The 24,285-nt window shown below is 37.4% G+C and overlaps 1 protein-coding gene across 5 annotated transcripts in view; it reads right to left on the minus strand.

Annotated features, from left to right (window-relative positions):
- The window catches only part of EPS8 (EGFR pathway substrate 8, signaling adaptor), a 188,124-nt gene that overhangs the window by 87,232 nt on the left and 76,607 nt on the right, over positions 1-24,285 (minus strand). Inside the window, exon 1 of one of the 5 annotated variants that reach the window (XM_060658272.3) lies at positions 19,531-19,655. The exons of the other annotated variants lie outside the window; for them this stretch is intronic. The gene's annotated coding sequence lies outside the window, so the exon portion shown is untranslated. Of the gene's footprint in view, positions 1-19,530; positions 19,656-24,285 lie in introns of those variants that run through there. 5 annotated transcript variants of the gene reach the window in all.

Here is a 24,285-nt window from a genome sequence, read left to right on the forward strand (position 1 = left end):
CCCCCCCCCAATTATTTCAGCTCTTTATTAAATAAACGAGGTATAATTTAGCTGGCATAATCACTGTCTACCATTTTAAACCAACTGTTTTTATAAAATCCATTCACTAAGAGATCTAAGCTACCACTACGAGTGCTAATAGCACTGAGAGGAGGAGGAGGAGGAGCTAATATTTATAGAGCACTACGTGCCAGGCACAATTCCATTGCATATATTTGTTTTAATTGTCACAACAACCTCATGAGTTAAGACCATTACTATGGCCTTTTACAGATGAGTTAAGAAAGGGACAGAGTTTAATCAAAGTCCCAATAAGTAGTTGGTATGAAATAAAATCCAACAGCTTTGCCATATAAAGGAAAGTAATGGTCAGAGTTTGTTTTCTGCCCCAAATCACATGGTCACCTAGCATCCAAATAGAACTAATAGGATTTTTTTGTTTTGCTATAAAGCTATTATAAATGAAAACACATACATTTGTATAGAAAAGAACTAACAGTGAAGCTTTACTTATAAAGAAGAAAGAAAAACCACTGGATTCAGAATGTTCATGAAGTAAAGGCAGGAGACAATCAGGAGTGTCAGAAATATTATCAAGATAAAGGCAAGGGTCATACCAGAATAAAAACAATGGCCCCTAGAATTTCAAAGAATTACAAAATTCTAAAGGGTCATGGCATCACCTTGACTTCTGATCAGCAAAATCCATGCCTATTACAGAGTACTTCTCTATGGTAACATATTTCCAATTGTTTAATGGCAATCAATAAAACTAGAATTGACTTTTATATTCAACTTTCAGATAGCATGTTTTTACAAACATGGAACATATGAATTATTATAAAAGAAATGTGTCAATATGTATATTTCTTCAAATAGGCTCTATTCCTTCAAAAAGGCTCTATGAAAATGTAGAAATAATCCATTCTGCCTCTATCAAACAGACACAGTGGGTGCTTTTCCTCCAACTTCTTTGGAAAATTTATTTTCTCGGGAACTTCAACAAATCAACCTAAAACATGTTGCTTTTTCTAACATAATCTTACATAGTTTTACTGAATTTGATGAGGAAGGGAGTTAAGTTTTCCTCAAGCTGCTAAACTAAGTGTCAGCCTAGGTTTAACTCAGCAAAATCTTTTAAAAGTTCAATATATTACACTCTAAGAGAGATATATGATTGTTTCTGATAAAACATGGTTTTTTTAATATTTGGTATTATTTGTTAATAATAGTAGTTTTCAAACTTGAAATATTTGTGTCATGTAAGCAGTAAAAATCTATTAATGAGAGGTGCCAGGATTTTAAGTGATCTTTTGATAATCTAAATTGGAATCATTTCAAGAAGCTTCTGTAGATAAAATCTGAATCAACCTAATACTCCTGCCTTCTAAAACTTAAATTTATTATTCTTTATTTTTATGTTTTTTTTTAATTTATTTTTCAAGGAGAGAGAGACAGAGCATAAGCGGGGGAGGACCAGAGCAAGAGGGAGACATAGAATTTGAAGCAGGTTCCAGGCTCTAAGCTGTCAGCACAGAGCCCGATGAGGGGCTTGAACTCACGAACTGTGAGATCATGACCTGAGCTGAAGTCGGACGCTTAACCGACTGAGCCACCCATGCGCCCCAATCATTTTTATACATAAATCCAATCAATGGTTCCTCACTGCCCTCCAGGAAACATCCAGTTGGATGAAACAGCCTAGTATTCTGTGATCTGGCCTTTTACACCTGTAAAGCTTCCTTTCTCCCCACTTCTGCCTTCCTGCCACCTCCCCTGTTCCGTCCCAGACCCACTCCTCCACCCTGAACCCTCCCTATAACTACACAGGCACACCATACATCATTTTAAAGATTCTTGCCAGCAAATTACATCTTCTATCTGGAATATTCTCTCAGCCAAAAACCTCCCTGCCACCTTCATCTGGCCAGCTCCTACTCAAACTTCAGATATCAATCTAGGGAGACCTTCCCTGATTTCTGCAAAGTAGGATAGACAGATGCCTCTTCCATGTGTTCCCATAATGCTGGAGTCTAACACTAAGATGCACTTATCATACTGAAGTCAGCTTCCTATTTTGTTGTTTGTACACAGGATTGTAAGTTTCGTGACGGCAGGGGCTAAATAGTTTTACCGAATACAAAAACTAAAGACAGTAAGTTCTCAATAAAAATTTATTCAATGAGTGTAAATATTATGCCCAAATCAAAATGTTTATTTTAAAATCTTATTAAGGATGGGGCCCCTGGGTGGCTCAGTCGGTTAAGCATCCGACTTCGGCTCAGGTCAAGATCTCATGGTTTGTGAGTTCAAGCCCCGTGTCAGGCTCTGTGCTGACAGCTCAGAGCCTGAGCCTGCTTCGGATTCTGTGTCTCCCTCTGTCTCTCTGTCCCTCCCCAACTTGTGCTCTGTCTCTCTATATCTTTCAGAAAAAAATGTAAAAAAATAAAAATAAAAATAAATAAATAAATAAAATCTTATTAAGGAAAGACAGAATGAAACAATGCTCTAAAAGCAAGAAAATCTGAGTAGGAAATATGTTAGCTTGTTGAAGAGTTAAAAACAGAAAATATTTAGCATCACTAGCTTCTAACAAGAAGCACTCAAGGAAAACAGCAAGCATGGTCTGCTTTATGCCCTAATCCCTGTAAATCACCCCATCCACACTGCATATTTTGCACCTCCTTCCTCCAGCCTCTCCATCTTGACCTCTGTTATTGTTAGCCAACTTCCTTATTTTCCTCAAGGAAAATTCCTCAAAGGAGGAATGGAATAAAAATCCTCATCTAACCATATCCTCTCACCATTCCAATTCTGTCCCTTGTCTGATGGTGAGCATCAGTTCTACCAGAATCCAACCACTTTCTGTGGCTGTGAGGAAATTTCGTTCCTAGGCTTGCCGTTAGAACATCCTACCTAGATGTCAACTTGACTTAGGTTTGTTGTGAAATTAGAAAACACTGAACACCGAATACTCTTGCTTGCTTTGTCAATACCATTCCCAACTCTGTGCCCTCGGACATGTTAAACTCATCCTCATCAGTCCTTTTCACAAGCTGGAAACTAGGGTATTTCCAAGAATCCTTTGCAGCTCCAAAGATTAGCTCAGTGACATCAGTCATAGGCCAGCACGCTGGCTCAGTGTGCTGCCTCTTGTCATCTAAATTTACCTCTACAGACCACCTGACAAAACAGAACATAGGAGAAAGTATCCTATTTTACTGGGGGGGGGGGGGGGGGAGTTAACACAGGTTACTCAGGTTAGTCCTTTGAGGACTGGATATATGTTACCCTCACAACCTCCAAGCCTGCCTACAAAGAAAGCATGTGCCATAATTTTTTTGTCTGTTTTCAATTTAGTTGGTAAGAAGCACTGGGAACAGCACATAGCAGCATATAGTAGCACACTCCTCTAACTATTTAGCTGGGAAAAATAAGATAAATTTCCCTGATCTCCCAAGAAATGAAGCTGCTCCATTCCAGGATGCTAAAAAGGAAATTTTTCTAGAAAACAAGTGTTTGAATTTTATGAGATATGATATGTTTATGAGAGTAATACTTAATCTTAACTGTCACTGATGTCACCTCAGGGAAGACTAGTTTTGCCAAGAGTCACACAGCTGCTTCCCTGCCATGAAAGAAATAGGATGAAGGAAAGCGGCCTACTCTAGAAGTGACTGTGTGCGTGAAGACAAAAAATCAAAGACTCCAACTGATCTAGACCCAAATGCTTAAGATACAGGAAGTGAAAAATGACCAACTAATAATCTACTATTTAAGTGGGCAAAGGATAGGATCCATGCTGTGGATCACCACTACCCACAAATGTTCCTAAACATAGTTGACGGCCCTTGCAAACCTCACAGAGCTTCAAATGACAATACTCTAGTCTTAGAAAGCAAAGCCCTATTGCTGCTCCCTGGGAGGGAGTGAGCCAGCTTGCCCATAAGGCGATTTCCCACCATCTAAAGACCACCTTCCAATTCCTAAAAAATAATAATAGTATTTCCGCCAAGAAGAAAAATGCTTTTGGGGTGCTATTTCAGAGCTACTGGAAACAATAAAAACTTGCCGAGTATATTGCAATGCTTGCATTGTGGTATTGCGGGATAGTAAAAAGAAGGTAGAAGGTCCTAAATGTAAATTTTCACTCTACCATATCTCTATGATGTTGAACAAACTTTATCGACTCTGAGCCTCTGTTTATTCATCTGTGAAATAAGGTTGTTATGAAGACTGTATGCAAAAGCACACACAGGTCACTTAAGATTTATTATCTATATCGACATCTATGAGTTCTTTATCTCCCTGAAGAATTGTATATTGGAGACAAATAGTAATGGAAGCTTTCTTTAAATACTGGTTCTAATAATGAAATCCACTGAGGTAAAAACCAATCGCAATCAATCAAATACAAGTCAAGTGAAATACATGAGAATCAGAGTAAAGAATGTTACCAATTACATACTCACACACCCAAAAAGAAATTTCCTTTGCTTACCATTCCAGGCCTACCATGATTTTGCCCTAAAGAATTTCTCCAGTCCTCCATATTCTCTCCAACACTCCCACCCAGAATCCTTCACTCTCTTCTGAGCATACAGAGCACTGAGCCACCTTCAGGCCTCTGCTCTTACCCTAAATACCCTTCCTGCCACTTTATACCTCCCATCGAGCAACAGCTCAATTCCTCCATTCCTACCCCTATTTTAGTCTTCCCTGACCAACTCAACATCAACAATATCTAGTCATTCAGCAACTATTTATCATGTTTAATATTTTTAATGTAGTTATGAAGAAGAACTCTGGATTATTCCTTCGTATCTCTGACACAGCTCTGGGATGTGGCAAGCTAGCACAATCTTCTGCAAAATAACTGCTGTACTAAAATTGCGCTATAGGAGTTTTATGTACATGTGCTAGAATTTTAGTGATCAAAGGAGATAGCATTACCAATATAAATTTCCTCTAAGATTTACACAAATGACCGCCTAGCACAAATCAGTCCTGTCCGAGGACTGGACATTTTTGTTGCAAAATAGGAACAAATTTAGAAGTACAGAGACTGAATTGAAATTTTTCAAAAAAAATTATTTAACAGAATTTCTATAGTCACAATTATATAAGACTCTCTGTGTTAATTCAGTGGAAATACCAATAAAAGTACTGTTGTTGGTGTGGTCAATGATTTTAACATATGATCTAAAAAGCAGAACTTTGGGAAAAAGTACGCCTATTTATATCAAGGAGACTCAGAACTGACTCAGAGGAAAAAGTATTATCCTCTGACTCATCAAGACCACTTCCTGAAACACCCAATGTTTTTCTTGGAAGGAAGTCTATACAACAAGTGCCATTTCATTCAAACACTGATTAGACAAAATTGAAGTCTAACACAAAATGAACAAAAAGACATATATTTTCCAAAGCCAACAAGTTTCAAAGGAGACCATTTCATAAACATATATTATCTGGTCATAAAAGGGAAGACTTTAAATACAGTCAAAATGGATAATCCAAAGTATATTATAATGAATAAACCACTGACTACCTACACATATCCCTCTTTATACCATAATCTCTTAATGATAAAGAAACAACCATATGATTTTAATCCACAAAATTAACTAATGTCTTTGGCTTCAAAACAGTCCTTTTTTTTTTTTTTTTTTCCAAGGGAATTCTCTTCTGAATCAACTGAATCAACTGTGTGGCCAATATTTAATAGTAATTTACAAAAACAATAAATAACACTTATTAAGTGCTTATGCATGCCAAACATGTTACAGGTTGTTAGCATGCATTTACTCAATAAGGAACAGATACAACTATTACTTCAATTTCATAGATGAGGAAACTGAGACACAGAATCACACCTATTACACAGTAAAACCTCAAACCCCAGGCAGACCACCACAAAAGCCTAACTGTTTTTTTTTTAAGTTTATTTTGAGAGAGAGAGAGAGAAAAGAAGGTGCAGCACACGCTCACGTGAGCAGGGGAGGGGTAAAGAGAGCAGGAGAGCAAAAGAATCCCAAGCAGGCTCCACACTGTCAGAGCACAGCCAGATATGGGGCTTGAACTCACAAACACTGAGATCATGACCTGAGCCAAAATCAGGAGTCTGACACTTAAACAAGCGTCCTGAGCCACCTAGGTGCCCTGAGCCCAAAATGTTTTGACGCTTTCTGTGCATGTGACCACACACCTCCCACTAGAATGCTCGCTAAAAGTTAAACATTAAGCACACACACAACACACATATAATTAATTAAGCACACACACAACACACATATAATTACATATATGTATAAATATTTCATTTACATAATATGTGCCAAAATTTAGTATGTCCTCACTTATTAGTTTATAAATCCTAACGTGACTATTATATTGATAGGATTTGTGTACAAACACCAAGTCTCTGAACCAGAAGAACAATTACTTGGATGAGCTTTGAAACACTCCACTGTCCGGATACATTTATATCAGTTTCATTTGTTTTTTATTTCTACAACACTGTAAACATCTCACAGAACTATAAAAACACCACAATGATACTGTCCTGGACACAGCCCTTGGGGAACAAAAATACACATAACATTTCCTATTTCAAAATAACAAGCAATTAAACTGAATCTTGCTGTTTGTTTCCTCTTGAGTAATCTAGACTGGAAGGAGTTCAAATATCTGACTCTCGCAGTATTTTGCTTTCAGTACAAAGACCATCCTTTAATATGCCCATTCAGCTAATAAATGTTCACTCGTATCTCTACCTGGTTCATAGAAATGAGTTTAAATATTAAATGACTGCATATTTCTAGTTCTAAACATTTGAAAAGGAAATTCCTAGTTAGCTAATGAGGTAGAATAAGCACTTATAAATATGCCACACCACTCTGCCCTTCAGATTATTAAGGACCAGTATAAGAAGGGCAAATTTGTCACAGAGGGTTAAACCCTTAAAGCAGCAGCCTATGGAGACAGAATATTCCCAGCATCAACACCACTCTGGAGGTGCTGAGATGCAGAGGTGCTGTGGAGCCCTGCCTGCCCAGTGTGATTTTAGGGCCAGGACAGTCATCCTGCTTTTTTAAAATGTATCATTTACCCAAGTGACACAGGGAATGAAATTCTACCACTGGAAATTAATTTATTCTTTTGAATTATGTGTTGTAATCCCTAGGAACCACTTTTAAACTTCAATCACTTCTGGGACTAAAAATATATTATTATCACGTAAGTATGAATTATCAGATACTTCCTGCTATGATAGGAGGAATTTAAAGTACTATAAGAATACCTATGAAGCCAGTGTGCCAGGAAATGTAAGAAAGCTTCACAGAAATGAAGCAGTAGTAAGCTACTGAGAAAAAAATTTGCCTGCTTAATACTTTTGCCTATGATATGTCCAATTATTAATAATTACTGAAATTATGAAATGAATTCCATCTTATACCTGGAATGATTACTTATTTACTTATTTTTATTTAGGAATGATTCTTTATTAAAGACAAACATCCTATATAGCGGGACTATATGGACAAACAACCTATACAGCGAGCAAAACCGTCTAAGAAATGCATCCAGTATTTTTTGTCTACACCTGCCAGGTGCTGTGCTTCACAACAAGGGCATATAATAAACAACATGGTGCCTCTCCGCTAGGAGCACTCAGTTTAGCAAAGAGATAATTACAATGCAACTTAATAAATGCTACTGTCATGGCATGAACAATGTATTATGGAAGCATCCACCTGGAGAAGTTTGTTGGTAGGTTTCATAGAAGAACTGACGGTAGAACCAGATGTTGAAAGACACAGAGGAGTGTGTCAATTGGAAGGGTGCGAGGGCAGTGAGAGAGCATTCCAGGCATATGTAAAGCATGGTACATGGAAGGACATGAGCTTCAGAGAACAGGGAGATATTCAGTGTGGCTGCAATACAAGATGTATAGAAAGATAATGTAGTTGAGAAAAGCCTGACGCCAGATCGTGAGGGGCCTTGTAGAGAATGCACAGAAATTCAGACTTAATCTTTATGGAAACACAAAATCATATTACTAATTTTTAATTAAGTATGGGGGCATTTTGGAGGACAGACAAGATTAGGAATTAAAGCTGACTTATTTTAAGGAAATTTTATCAGTTTCTTTCATTCCTATGGGAACCATCTCAACTGTATTCTGTGCTAGATATCTTTTTGGAAAAACTAAGATTCACCCATGTCATTCCCATAACTTCTTCAAATCTGAATTCTCCAAAGAGAAACAGGAAGATAATTTAATCTAAAATATAGTACAAGGACACAGCCCACATTTTCAACAGTTACTAGATACACAAGAAATCCACTGAAGTTGCACACATCCTGTTTTAGGAAAGTTCATTTTATTTTTTTAACGTTTATTTTTGAGACAGAGAGAGACAGAGCATGAACGGGGGAGGGTCAGAGAGAGGGAGACACAGAATCTGAAACAGGCTCCAGGCTCTGAGCTGTCAGCACGGAGCCCGACGCGGGGCTCGAACTCACGGACCGTGAGATCATGACCTGAGCCGAAGTCGGCCGCTTAACCGACTGAGCCACCCAGGCGCCTCAGGAAAGTTCATTTTAAAAATCCAGAGAGTAAGAGAACTGAAGGTTGTTTTTGTTTGTCAGCCATTGAAAACATTCTTTTAATGAAGTGGCTTCTGTGGAAACCCATGGCAGAGCTCCTCAAAAACTTAAACACAGAATTACCGTGTACATTGTAGTAGTCCCACTTCTGAATATACACCCAAAAGAACTGAAAACAAGGACTTAAACAGATGCTTATATACCCATGTTTACAGCAGCACTATTCACATCAGAAGAAGGTGGAAGCAAGCCAAGTGTCCGTTGACAGGTAAATGGATAAGGAAAATGTATATGCACGGAATGGAATATTACTCAGCTTTCAAAAGGAAGGAAAGACTGGTACATCCAACAACACGGATGAACCTTGAAGCCATTATGCTAAGTAAATAGGCCAGTCACAAAACAACAAATATTGTATGATTCCACTTATATGAGGACCCAGAGTAGTCACACTCATTGAGATAGAATGTAGAATCCAGGAAGGAAAAAAAAAAAAGAATCCAGGAGCTGGGGGGGGGGGGGGGGGGGAAGAAGGAGGGAGGAAAAAAAGAGTAGTCGTTACTGTTTAACGGGTACAGGTACAGAGTTTTAGTTCATGAAGATGTACACTTAAAGATTATTAAAGTGGTAAATTTTATGTCATGGATGTTTTACACAATAATAAAAAATAAACCTGAGGAATGAAAAGACTGCGTCATGTCGGCAAGCCCATCAGGTGTGGCCACCTGGTCCACTAAGGTGAAGGCTGTAAATGAGGATGTAATGGAAGCATAAAGAATTTACATGTGGCAAACACACTTGTAAAAAAAAACTTAAAACCATCCTACAATCTTGTGTGTGTGTGCATACATATACACATATGTATGTATTTTTTTATTTGAAATACACTAGATTATCATATACTCCACTTTAATAAAGATCAAGAGACAAAATTCCTAATCTGTAAGACCAACAAATTGGAACTGTGTTTTGGAAACAAACAAACAAACAAACAAACAGCACTGATCAAGTTTTCACCAATCCTTGTTACCATCAGCGCTAACATGATTTGGCAGTCCCTCTCGCAAAGGCCATTTTTCACCAATCCTTCACTTTCTTATTAGTCAAATGGAGTAGGGCTCCACGGTCCATCCCGACATAACCGATCTCACAGTGTGTTGAGGGGATAAAATAAGACAAGGTACACATACAATTACTTTCAAAGTTTAAAATGATTTGGAATCGACATGCTCCTGTACAAAAGGATCATCTGACTTATGAGATGGCTTAAAGAGTTTTTTTAAATTTCTCTGCATTTTTCACTTTTTAATTGAACTTTTAAACAATTTAGTAGGCACAGAAACTTTGAGGAAAACAGGCATTGAGCAATAAAATATATCAGTATTCCAAGGGCGGGTAAATTCATACACATGTATATATGTGCACATATACAACCGACCCTTGAAAAACACAAGTTTGAACTGCACTCCACCTATACAAGGATTTTTTTCAATAAATGCATACAATACTGTAAATCTATTTCCTCTTACTTATGCTTTTCTTAATCACACTTTCTGTTCTGTAGCTTTATTTATTCTAAGAATACAATATATAATACATATACAAAATTTCTGCTAATCAACTAAAGGCTATTAGCAGTTAAATTTGGGGACAAAGTTATATGTGGATTTTCTACTCTGCAAGGGGTCAGTACCCAAACCCCCACATTGGTCAAGGGTCAGATGACATATTAAATATACATATATTAAATAAGATGGCTTCAAAGGTCTAGCTTTTAAAGCGATAAGGAAGAAAATATTTAGATTTTGCTTTTATAATGAATTAGTCCATTGCTAAGTATCATACCAAATATCAATAGGAATTATAAAATGATGTTAACAAAAATTGTTAAGATTCATTTAAAAGGCCTAAAGAACATGCCTGTACTTTTGGTTAAGAAAATTGTCAGGAAATTGATGCCTTAGGACAAATCAGTTGTTACCTGCAATAGTTAGAATATCCTCTGTTCCTGCAAATGAGCCCAATGGCACTGACAATATCTAACTCACTAATTTTAATACTCAAGAGAGAATCCATCTAAAATAAACATCTAAGAGTTTTTCACATGCCAGTACTGCCAATTCCCCTCCCAACATATCCTTTGTAAAACTTGTATTATCTCCAGGGGGCAAGGGGAAGAGTCTTTTTTTTTTTTTTTTTTTTTTCTCACTGATAGAAATGAACTTAAGAGGTCTTAGTGAGTACTTACCTCATCTGCTGTCCAGTATTTCTCTTTTTGTAAGGAAATAGACTTATGACATCCAGTAGGGAATGCCTCAGATTTCATATTAAACCCCCAACAATGTGATACCATTAAACTAAAGTTCACTGAAGTTTAAGCTTAAGTAAGGCATACGCAAGTGGCATTATGAAATTGTTGTATAATCAATTGTACGTGTGTTGTTTTTACCACTTAGCAGCTATTTTTTTTTTTTAACTCAAAGGCCATCATTTGTGAATAACCCTGAAATGTTTTCTTTCCTTCTTCTCCAACTCCCATTTACCTTCCCACTTAAAGTCATCCTCTCTTCCCTTAATTGTCGTAAACCTCTATTTTACCTCCAATGCATGCTTAATATTTTGTAAAATAGTCCTTCCGTGGTTACTACAACTTTATATCACAGACCTGGGAAATACGCAATCCTCTCCCCATCCTTTCTACTTTATAAATTCCTCAATGCACTCAAACCAATAAGTGAAATTATCTAAATTTAGAAGTCCAAATATGATTTTGAAGAAATAAGCTACACAAATAATAAGCATTTGAGTATTTAACTTTTTAATTAAACCTCTAAGCCTGATGATCATGTGCTATTTGGCCACCAGTGATCACCCAGAGAATCAGGGATCACATGTTCTAGTAAGGAACACCCTTCCCTTAGGCTGGTTATTTTAAAAAAATGGCAATATTCATTCTAGCTCAGATTTATTCCTGATGTTGTAATAATGCAAATGTACTTTCCTTCTCAGGATCAGACCCAGCTGAAACAGTCTACATTCCTTTTTTCCTGCTTTTTCTATGCAGACTCTTGGTCCAAGTTCCATTCAGACCCTCTGACCGTAGTTACCAAGGTTTGGGACATCTGGGCTGCAAGTCACCTAGGATAATCTGGGATTACCAACAATCTGAATAGTTTGATGTAATTACATAGGCTTCAGAGAGAGAGTAGTAGCCTTCATCCAAGGAATCCCTATACTCACAATTATACCATGAATTTCCCAGTGAAATGTCCATTCATTCTTTGTCCATTCAGTAAATCTTGCTAAGGGCTTTCTATGTGCCAACAGATACTATGCGTATGAAGCTGGGTATACAAGGAAGAACAAAACACATATAATTCCTGTCCTCAGAGTCGTTAGGAGACACAATGACCTTCTTTGATATTCCTTTGAATATGCCAAGCTCTTACCATCCTCAAGGCCTATCATTATCTGTCTGGAATAATTATCCTCTTTGTCTTTGCCTGACTCCTGCATTGCAGCTTAAATGACCCCTCTTGGGATGTCCTGTCCGGACCTTCCAATCTATATTATTAGATCCCTCATTGCATGTTTTCACAGTACCCTGAAATCTTCTTCATAAGGCTTTATAATTAGACTTATGGGCCAATATTTGTAACATGAGCTTTTCAAAAATAAATGGCTGCCCAGTATACTTTCTATTGAAGCAGAATAAACTTTTCTATTCTGTACTTTATATTGAAAACGTTTTAAGTCTCATCTTTCTTTTAGGTGAATATTATTTTAATTCTTTCAGGGGTGCCTGGGTGGCTCCGTCAGTTAAGCGTCCAACTTTGGCTCAAGTCATGATCTCACGGTTGTGAATTCAAGCCCCAAATCAGGCTCTGTGCTGACAGCTCAGAGCCTGGAGCCTGCTTCGAATTCCGTGTCTCCCTCTCTCTCTGACCCTCCCCCATTCATGCTCTGTCTCTCTCTGTCTCAAAAATAAATAAATGTTTAAAAAAAAAACAGATGAGTCTTGAATTTTTTCTTTACACTTTATCTCTGTAACTGCACAATTTATCCAAAGATCTTCCTTCATTTGCAAATTTTATAATAAAATTACAATTCTTCAAACAGTCCTATTTTTTGTATGTGAAACTTAAATGTTCTGTTTATATTTGAGATACTAGCTAAAGATACTACAAATGTCCACATATGATATCTATTTAGATATTTTCAAGCCAGAATGCTGAATAGTCTATACTCAACTTTTAGCATTTTCTTATGTGGGAGACCCAAATATATAGGAATCCCACTACTCATTAAGTGTGAAACTTTAGGTTTACTTAGCTTCTACAAGCCAGGATTCCTCACTTAAAGTAGTTATAGTATCTGGGACGCCTGGGTGGCTTAGTCGGTTAAGGGTCCAACTTTGGCTCAGGTCATGGTCTCAAAGTTTGTGAGTTCAAGACCCACATCGGGCTCTGTGCTGGCCTGCTTCAAATTCTGTGTCTCCCTCTCCCTCTGCCCCTCCCCACCTCTCACTGTCTCTCTCTCCCTCTCTAAAAAATAAATAAACATTAAAAAAATTTAAAGTAGTTATGATATCTTTTAAGGGTATGAGAAATAAATATAAGGTATACAGAGCCCCTCGCAAAATATTTTTAATAAATATCAACTCCTTCCCACATATGAGGGGAAAAAAGGCACATGTTCAGAAACGTAGCTATGAAATATAATACCAGTTTCCATTCCCTAATCTGATTTCCTAAAAGAGAACAATCTAACTTTTTTTTGGACTATTTTTCAGGTCAGGTGTTGACAAACTTTCTATAAAGGGTCAAGTGGCAAATATTTGGGGCTTGTGGGTCTCTGTTGATAATTTTTTGTTTTTAATAATCTACTAAAAATGTAAAAACCATTCTTGGCTTATAGAAAGAAAATAATCTATTGGTCAGTTTGCTAATCCCTTGCTCTAAATACATAAATACTCATCAATTCCACCCTTATTTATCCATTACCTGTATAATATTTAGCTTTTAATCAACACTCAACTGAAGAACTACTCTCTCCACTATTCATCAATGCTTCCATTTAACAAGTAGGGATTAAACACTTGTGTCCGTGTTTCTATGTAAGGCCCTGTGAGGTAACTGGCCACATAAAGAAAAAGTGACTAAGGACAAGCAATAAAATCAGTACAAATAAAGTCTTTTGAAAGCATCCTTTAGCATAACCTCTCTCTTTCCTCTTTTTTTTCTCCCTGAGCCTACTACTAATCAGGATTTATAATATAGCTATTTTATGCTCATGACCTCAGATTTCTTGTGCTATAACCTTGTATCAAAACTGGTACTGATTTTAGTTCTTTTATGAGAATCTGATTGGGCTACCCACGACATAGAGTGAGAATCCCCTCTGCTCATTCTCCATTGGGCTCTCATCTTTCAATTCTAACATACTGTTACAAATTTACCTCCTTTTTTTCCAACTTCCAAAGCAATTATTTTTCCTTCTATTCAGCTCAGCCTACCTCCTTATTGCCAACTGTCCAAATTTTCTCCCTTTCTATATATAAACTCCAGAAAAAAAACAAAAAAAAAAAAAACCCTGAATTAGGTATTAGAATTAATTTCTGTTATTGTTCTGCCTCTGACAATCTGCACATTTCTTAGCCTGGGCACCTCAGTTTCTTCAATTATTACAGGCATTGAAATAGCCCGTGATGCCAATCAGACACAGTTAAGAAGCGTAGAGGAAATAACACCTGTAGTTTATTAATTTATAATCTACAAAGTACTGTGACAGACCACTAAAATCTAAGGCTCGGAAGTCAGACCTGATTCTAGAACTGGCTCTGCCCTTTATATTTATGAGTTACCTACCTTGGGCAAGTTAATTAACCCATCTAAGTTTCATTTTCCTCATCTGTAAAATGAAAACAGTAATAACACATACTTTATAGCGTTTTATGACGATTACATGGCTAAACTATGTCAAGCGCTTATCACAGTGCCCAGCATATAGTAAAGGCTCAAAAAATGTTAAACATAATTACTCTTATTTAAAGGTAAGATATATTTTTACTCCAGGAGGCCACCGGCTTTTGTATTTATTTCTCAGTCCCTACCTGCTTTTGAAGATACCCATTTATGTCCACTGATAAATTTATGCCCTTTTTTGTAAAAAAAAAAAAAAAAATCATTTGGTATTTTGCTCTGTCATGCTGTGTCCCTCCTTACAGGGTCTATTTAGTTTCTTTCACCATCAAAAGAGAGGGAAGAGGAAGAGCAGAAATGAAGGAAAAAGAGAGGGAGAACCATCAGTTTGCACTCTGTAGGTTAACAATTAGGACAAGCATGTTCTGTTATAATGCAACACACATATTCCTAAAAATCATGATGCAATTCAAAATCACATCATTAAAACCACAAGGCTTATGGAGAAAATGGGGTTAGAAGCACAACACTCAAAAACTCTGTCAGTGACACTTCATAAAAAAAAGGAAAGAAACTAATAAAGATCGTAGCAGTTTTATATATGTTAAATGGTTAAAAAAAATAAAAACCACAATAAACATGGTACCTTACCTTGAAAAAGACCTGAAGTTTGCTTGTGGAATTGGCTGCCACAGGGTTACAGCTAAGTAAGTTATTGTGAAATGGAGGGAAAAGGGTTATCTGAAATTGGAGAAAAAACTATAAAAGATATGGGTGTGTTTGCAGTTCATAGCGTACAATGAAGTGAGGTAGCTGGAGATGTCCGAGGACTGTGCACATGCATTTTGTGTATTCCTATGTGGCTCAGGTCAACCAGGTGGAACTTTCGGTGTTCACCTACTATTTCTCAGATAATATCACACATGAGAAGTGTGAAATTTACGTTATCCTCAAACTGTTCCCTAGTACCAATAATGTAGGAATAAATTCCCATTTTCAAAACAAGCATTATAGAAGAACTGACTATTCATTCCCAAACTACAGACTCATGATTAATGTTCTCTGACTCAGAACTCTAGTCACGATCTACAAAGCCTGTGTTACTCTTCAATTTCCTATTAGCCCAAAGTGTTTATCTAGAAAACGTTGTTCTTTCTTCGTCAGTATTAAGCCATTAAACATGATCTAAAACATTTCTTAACTGCATCTTTGACTGTTCCCTCAGCTTTCCCTTCTGGGGACAGCTCGGATTCAGACAGTTATGTCACAATTGTTTTCTTCTCTAACTGATCCCCTATCCCCAAATGTCCATTCCAACAGAGGAATAAAATGTCTGGTGGTAACACGCTGTCATGTCATTTCATTTATTTGCTCACCAAATATTTATGAGTATTTCCTGAATACAAGGTAACACAGGAGAAACATGATGAAACCACCTCCAACCATCCTAGTAAGAGGTAAGAGACTTAAGTAATTCAGTGGATCATTTAAAGTTGGTCGAGGCTATACAGGAGGGGTAAAATATAACACATGTAAAAATAACTGCAACACAAGACAGAACATGAAGCACCTTAAGACAATGCAGAAGGGGCACCTGGGTGGCTCAGTCAGGTGGGGATCTGACTTAAACTCAAGTCATGATCTTGCAGTTGTGAGCTTAAGCCCTATTTCAGGCTCCCTGTTGTCAGCACAGAGCCTGATTCAGATCCTCTGTCTGGCTCACTCTGCCCCTCCCCCACTTATGCTCTCTCAAAAATAAATAAAAAAATTTTTTTAAATGCAGGAAAAAAAAAAAAACAGATTACTTTCAATGTTGGAAAAAGGGACCAGGAGAAATTTAATGGGGGTGATTAACAGACCTTATGGATGAGTTAAATTTTGATTATGAGGGAAACGATTTCTAATTGCTGCACGAATAAAGAAAAAGGCAGGAAATATATAATAAAGCATCAAGATCAAGACACGTAGGCCACAAATTAAGATACATGATGACAAATAATAAGTTCTATAACAAACTTTGAATTTTATCTGATGGAAAATGGGAAAGTCACTGACAATTTTTAACCAGAAGAGTGTAATTTAACCAGAAGAGTGTAACATCAGTGATGAATGAGCAAAAGGGAGCCCAACTGGCCTTCACAAACCCAGGCTTTGAAATAAGTGAAGAGACTTCATTCAGAGTCTTTGGAATGCCAAGTAAGAGCAGCAGGAGGGCTTTCCCAACAACAATCCCCAGCTTTGTGTCCAAGATTGATATTCACAGCTCTACTTAATGGATCCTAACTGTGTCATTTGGTCTGGCAAATTTTAAAAAATAGTGGCATAAAAAAATTACCTGCAAAATGAGAGGAAAGTATATTTTTGGAAACAATGAGGGAAAAAAAAGAATACAACTTAAGAGTAATAATAATATTAGCAGATATTTAAATCTGATCATTAGATCATATAATTAAGAAAGTTAATATGGTTTTGAATTACATCTAAATATCTGACACAATATTTTTTTAGTAGTCAAGAAGCTGTATATCAATGTTCTCCCAAAGCAAAACCTTCTTGGATTAATGTGCACATAAGGTCTAAGGCAAGTATAAGAAACACATGTTCCATTTCAGCTCAGATTTTACATCACTAAGTACAAAGAGCACAGTATTTCACATATTGCTTTAATACCTTAGAATATATATTAAGAATTAAAACTACTACAAGTTTCTTCTAATCATGTCCCTGAATCTGTTAATGTATTCTATACAGCAGACAGAAATGCCACAAATTTTAACTAAAATAATACATTTTGATTAGCTGAAAGTCCACTTTTCAGTGTTTCATGAAAAAATTAAAAATTAAAAATATACACATGGGGGGTACCTGGGTGGCTCAGTCAGTTAAGTGTCTGACTTCAGCTCAGGTCATGATCTCATAGTTTGTGGGTTCAAGCCTCGCGTCAGGCTGTGTGCTCGCGTCAGGCTGCTTTGGATTCTGAGTCTCCCTCTCTCTTTGCCCCTCCCCCGCTTGTTCTCTCTCTCTCTCTCTCTTTCTCTCTCTCTCTCCCCCCCAAAAATAAACATTAAAAAATATGTATATATACATACACACACACACAAGCTTAAACTCTAACAGAAAAAAGAATTTTAAAGAATAATTGTTTAATTAAATTAGAACTTTGTTACAGGGTAAATGATCAAAAGACTATATGAAAATCTACTTTGTTATATCATCCGCACAAAAATTTTACACAATTCAAGTAAAGTATTATTTAAAAATCTAAAATATAATGAGCTAATTTTTGTCTGCTTAAAACTCTTCATGCCTACCTTGATGAATTAATGCAACATGATTTCTCTGAAAAATAAACTAAAAAGGAAACTTCTCTATACAATTTATTTCAGAATTACACAGAAAATGAGTATAAACATCTTATCCTTCCCAAAGTCATTTTCTCCTATATGTAATTTACTTAAACTGAAGAAAGTATTTCCAAGTCCATCTGCAAAAAAACAGAAACCACTTTTAAAACTAAACTCCAGGTGGGGCACCCAGGTGGCTCAGTTTTTTCGGCTCAGGTCATGATCCCATGGTTGGGGTATCAAGCCCCATGTAAGGCTCTGCACTGAGCATGGAGCCTACTTGGAATTCTCTCTCTCCCTCGCTCTCTGCCCCTCCCCCACATTACATACCATTCCGAGAGCATATATAAAATTTATACTGAGCATGACACTGACACTTGCTTTAGAGTTCACCCTGTAAAGCTGACCAAAGCTCTGCAACAAGGTTAAGAATAACTCAGGTCATAAACATTCCACGGAATCTCACCTATGTATGCTACCAAACAGTTGCACATTGTACTTATATGGGAAGTTTAAGTTTGTGGTGTAGATGACATTCCTTATGGTATAGAGTCTTAATAAATAGCAGACACATAAGAGAAAAATCAACATATTCAAGAATGTACTTCAATGGATCAATATAGGCATAATAACCATGGCACCTGAACTCAAGAATATACTACATTTCCCAGCACCAAAACAGAGATGTAACCGGTTATTTACTTTTGTTCTCTATCTAGTATACTGTGATACAATACTATTAACTCTTGTTTTTAAATAGTATAAATCTTGGCCTTGCACTTAATTACTCGTAACATAACAACAAAAAGACTCCTCCTAAAAAAAATTAAATGTAACAAATTGATAAAAGCTACAAAAACATCTCTATGTAAGAATTATAGATAGATAGATAGATAGATAGGTCTATATATAGATATTTCACACTAAGCTCAAATTTTATACTTAAAACATAATCACATGATTGAATTTTTTGGAAGAGTTTTTCCTTAAAAATTTCCATTAATTGACTATTTAAATGTTTACAAGTTCCATTAATATACACAGGCTCAGGGAAAGAAGAAAAAAAAAACTTTAAATACACATATTCACTACAGTTTAGGTCCCAAGCAAAATGTTTACACAGAAATTTGGCAGTGTTAAGTCTGTGGACTCAAAGCCAATAACAACCTAAGAAAACTGAACTTGGTTAATAAGCAAATTTTCATAGTACAACTGACATTGTATAAACAATCCAAAGCAGTTAATATTTATAGGATAATCACAGTATTTTGCCTATCAGATTAACTTAAAGTAATTTTTAAGAAAACTTCATATATTCTATCTGTGCTTCCCCAACTATTAATCGTCAACAGATTTCTTCTCACCTACAATTTATGGGGGGAAATGATTCTCTTAAACATATGACCTAACAGAAAGAAATCCTTTAAAATCCCCCAGAGGCAGGAGGCAGGGCTCTGAGGAGCCCGAGGCACCAATTTCAACAAGTTCAGAATCCACTTGGAATACCAAATGGGAATTTAAGAAATTGTCAAAAGGCTAACTGGGACTAAAAAGTATTACTGCGTGGTTCAAGGTCTATATATATCTTCTAAAATAATTATGCCTTTGAGAGCCCTCCTTAGCAAAGTAAATATTCACAAAGTCAAACTTACCTACCCACACAATCCAAGCAAGACTCCTCTAAGCGATCCGCCAGGCAATATTGAGAGGACATTCCTCTCAGCTCACTCTGGGTGCCAAGTGACCTTCGGCATATCAACAGAAAGGGTGGGACTCTAAGCTTCAGTTTCGGCATTTTACTATAGTGAACAAAGTTTCTCCTCTGGTTTCTCTAGGGCGTTAACTAAGACTTCCTCTTCTTGTTAAGTAAGAAACACAACCACTTCATTTCCAACTCTTCCCTGAGGTGCTAAAGTAAAGCTGTAAATGGTGCAAATAATAATAGCTAACAATGACTGAGAACTTAAGATGTGCTCCAAACTAACACCATACAGACAGACACTATTATTATTCCCATTGTTAGGGGTGGAATCTCAGGAACAGAGGTTAATATGTAACTGGAAGAAACTCCAGGTACAGCAATGTGGCTAACTGAGCTAATGAAGACCTTCCACTGCAAACACACAGAAAAAATGAAAAAGAGCGTAACAAATTTTAAAAAGAAATAACACAGCTTCACTTACGACAAAGAAAATCCCCTGGTGCTACACCAAAGCTAGAACCAAGGGCCAAAGTGGTATGCACCAAAGTAAATACTGCCAGTTATGGCCTCCAGAAATGACCACAGGAATCACCTCAGCACTTCGGCCTAACTGAAATTAGTAAGGAGATGCCCTCTCAAGCAATGAGATGGGAAGAAAGTATTCTCTCTGAAGAAGAGTCTAGATTTCTGGCCCTGCTTTTCCTCAACACAGGATACCACCTACCCAACTGTACCCTGATGACCATGTGCAGGCAGAGAAAGAGCTCTCAGACACACAAGGTATAAAGTTGGTACTGAGATCCTTTCAAAAAACCAGAGCTATTTTCAAAAGGCTGCAATCACAGTTAAAAAATGATGCAGGGAACAGGACAAATCCACCCACTGTCTTAGTAAGACTTCAAGACAACCTGTCTCTGGGAATCTGGGTAAAAGCATAGGGGAAATGCAACAACCAGAAATTAAAACCCTACACCTGTGTCACAACAGTTCTCAAGTCTAAATCTTATTTGTATGAGAATCTTCAAACTCAAAAATTGAGATAAAATTGGGTCCGAGGCTTGTGATATCCCTGGAGTATCCAGAAGAAATGAAACCACTCTAGAGTAACACTCTATAGGCCACATGGGACCTCTATAAGCTAGAAAAACTAAACCAAACAACAACAACAAAAATCACAAATGAAGATAAGCCTATAATTTAGAAATTACAAAACATGTAAGAAAATGATTTACTGTGATTGAACATTAACAAACCAAACAGGGGCGCCTGGGTGGCTCTGTCCATTAAGCATCCAACTCTTGATTTCGGCTCAGGTCATGATCTCACAGTTCACGGGATCAAGCCCATGTCAGGCTCTGCACTAACAACATGGAGCCTGCTTAGGATTCTCTCTCTTCCCCTCTCTCTCAAAATAAACAAATAAACTTAAAAAAGAAATGGGTATACACACACACACACACACACACACACACACACACACACACGTGTGTGTCTGTGTGTATACACCAAATAGAAAATACAGTACTCAACTAATTTTTTAACATGAAGATAGAAAAACAAAGCATAATTATTAAGAGACGGAGGAAGAAAAAAGAGCCTATAAAGAATAGGAAACAGAAAAAACAAGTAGGTTTTACAAAACCATACAAAATTTATATACAAAGACATGCATATTCTCTACATAGAGCACCCTGAGTTTTCATCAGGTTTATGTAACTTAAAAAGAGAACATTGTTAGTATAGATGGATAGAAGTTTAAAAACTTACTTAGACAATAAGCAAAGCAGGAATTCAATTATATGGCAGGATCTATTGCACACCAACTTTCCCTCTCTACCATTGATGACCACTCTGCCCTTGCAACGCCCCAATCCTGGAAATCCTGACCCATCCCCCAGGCCGCCGTGAGCCCTCTCCAGCACCTGTGCAAAAAGGACAGAGTGGAAACTGTGATGTGCCACTCAGATCCCCTTTCAGGACTGAATGATTTATCCCCCTGTTGAACGGCTGCCAGCAGACAGCCTTCAGCTACCAGCTCTCTTGAGAACGGCTTTGGCTGAAGATTCTTCTCACACAAGCTCATGCTCCCTTTCCAGGGCAGCCCACATTCAAAGACAGGTGGCTGCAGGGAATATAAAGATGTGGCCCTCTCTCCCTAATGGGGGACAATGGTGGAGAGCCATCCTGGCTTCAGAACTCCCCTCTGGGTCAGACCTCCATCAGGACTGCACAGTAGCCTAATTTCCCTTCTGCCCAATACTGGTATCTCCCTTCCCTTCCACAGGGGTTGATCCAAAGAGCACTTTTTAAGAAACTTCTAGCACACTAATTTCCATCTGAGAGTCTGTATCCTGGGGAACCCAGACTGCAACAGAAGAGCATCATAAAAAAAAAAAAAGGACAGGATATGGGGCAGCACTATGAAAGGAGTGATAGTGAGAAAGGGCGGCCTGGGTGGCTCAGCTGGTTAAGGGTCCGACTCTTGATTTCAGCCCAGGTCATCATCTCACTGTTCATGAGCTCAAACCCCACATCAGGGCTTGGGATTCTCCCTCCCTCTCTCTCTCTCTGCCGCTCCACCACTCGTGCATGCTCTCTCTCAAAATAAATATTTAAAAAAAAAAAAAGGAGAAAAGAAAAATAATAAAACGTTGAAACCAATGAGGAGAACACCAGAAAGTACTAATATCTCTTTGGTGAGGAGACCAGTAGCACAAGGGAAAGACTTTTTCAAAATGAAAATATAATCATAAAATTCCACAACACAACATTTCACAACATCTCAAGGGTATACCAATTCCAGTGTGTCTTTGTGAAGACAATACCTCTTAGGTCCATGGGTCTGCTAAATGCCAAAAATGTTGCTGCTTAGATATAGGCCATTTATTCTTCTAAGACAGTCACTTTCCTAACAGTAAGTTAACTGGTACATTCAATTCCCTGCTGGGGGGCAAGTTTACTAATAGAGATGTACGTGTACAATTTCCAGCTTCCTTCAATAGTCATGGGAAAATGTGCAACAACCAAATCTAACACATTCCAAATACATGTTTCTTATGGCTACTTCTGGTAAATGCCCTATCTTCTAAGGGTGAGGAAATCTACAAATCCCATGAGCCCTGTTTATATTTACCCCATGTTCCAAGTAACAGAATTCTGATACACCTTTTGGTTCTGAACCACCAGTAAAGATGTTAATGACAGTTTTATAAAAGGTTAATCAGGTTCAGGCTAGTATATAACTAATCATTATTAAGAATACTAATAGGGGTGCCGGGTGGCTCAGTTGGGTAAGTGTCCGACTCTTGATTTCAGCTCAGGTCTTGATCTCAGGGTCATGAGTTCAAGCCCTGTACTGGGCTCTGAGCTGGGCATGAAGCATACTTAAAAAAAGAGAATATTAATAAAAAAACTGCATGGACTATAGCTATATTCATTCATATGCACACTAAAGGATGTCAATGACACGGGACAAATCCAAGCAAGGCTCGTGGGTATTTGACTGCCTCACCCTTCTAAGACAGGGCAGTGTACCAGAAGTAGCCATTAGAAATATATTTGGAACATAGATTTGGTTGCCACACGTCTTCCGTAACTATTAAAGGAAGCTGGAAATTGCACACACACACACACACACACACACACACACACACACACCCCTCTCTACTGGTGTCCCTGCCCTACATTCCACACTTTGTAACCACAAATACAAAGGCAGACAAGATAAAATGTAGCAAAATGTATCAAGACCTTCAGATTCAAAATGACATGAAGTCATTAACATAAATTATCAGGACAGGCAAGCAGAACAGATCAACAATGTCACAATACATTCACCTTGGAAATATGCAGAACTTCACTCTCAGTTTCTGTACACTTCAATCGCGGTTCCTCATCTGTCTTTCAGCACTTCCTCTCCCAAGAATCACAATCTGCTTTGTTTTCTGTAAACCAACCCTTCTTCTTCTAACTTTAAAACTCTCATTGGAAGTAAGAAACTAACATGTTACTAATGAGAGAATCCAAAAGAAGTTTCTAAACTCTAAATTGCACATTGCCAAATCTCAGTAACATGCAAGTTAAGCTAGCTAAATTCATATGGGTAGAATGATCAACCAAATCCTTTAATAACTTATCTAGATATGAAATAGCAGTGCAATATAATTCATATTTGGGGAGAGTCATGTAAGATTATTAATATATCACAGGCATACAAAAGAGCAAATATGCATGGGATGTGAATGAGATGAATAACCAACTTGCTCATATTAAAAAAGATTAAATGACGGGGTGCCTGGGTGGCTCAGCTGGTTGAGCATCTGACTTCGGCTCAGGTCATGATCTCACGGTTTGTGGGCTCAAGCCCCGCGTCAGGCTCTGTGCTGACATCTCAGAGCCTAGAGCCTGCTACAGACTCTGTGTCTCCCTCTTTCTCTGCCCCTCCCCTGTTTGCACTCTGTCTCTCTGTCTCTCTCTCTCTCAAAAATAAGTGGATATTAAAAAAATTAATAAAAAAATACTAAATTTTAAAAAAGATTAAATGAGTCTCTATCATTTTGGAGATATTGTTTGGACACAGAATCTGGATTAAAGGTGAAAAACAAACAAAAAAACATAATGGACACTTCTTGGGATGAATAAATATAAATAGCAGGACCAAACAATATTCATTGTTTACATAAGCTATTAGAAGAGTGGTACCATA

The sequence above is a fragment of the Panthera onca genome, chromosome B4 (genome assembly GCF_046562875.1).
Source record: "Panthera onca isolate mPanOnc1 chromosome B4, mPanOnc1 haplotype 2, whole genome shotgun sequence".
Classification (NCBI taxonomy): domain Eukaryota; kingdom Metazoa; phylum Chordata; class Mammalia; order Carnivora; family Felidae; genus Panthera; species Panthera onca.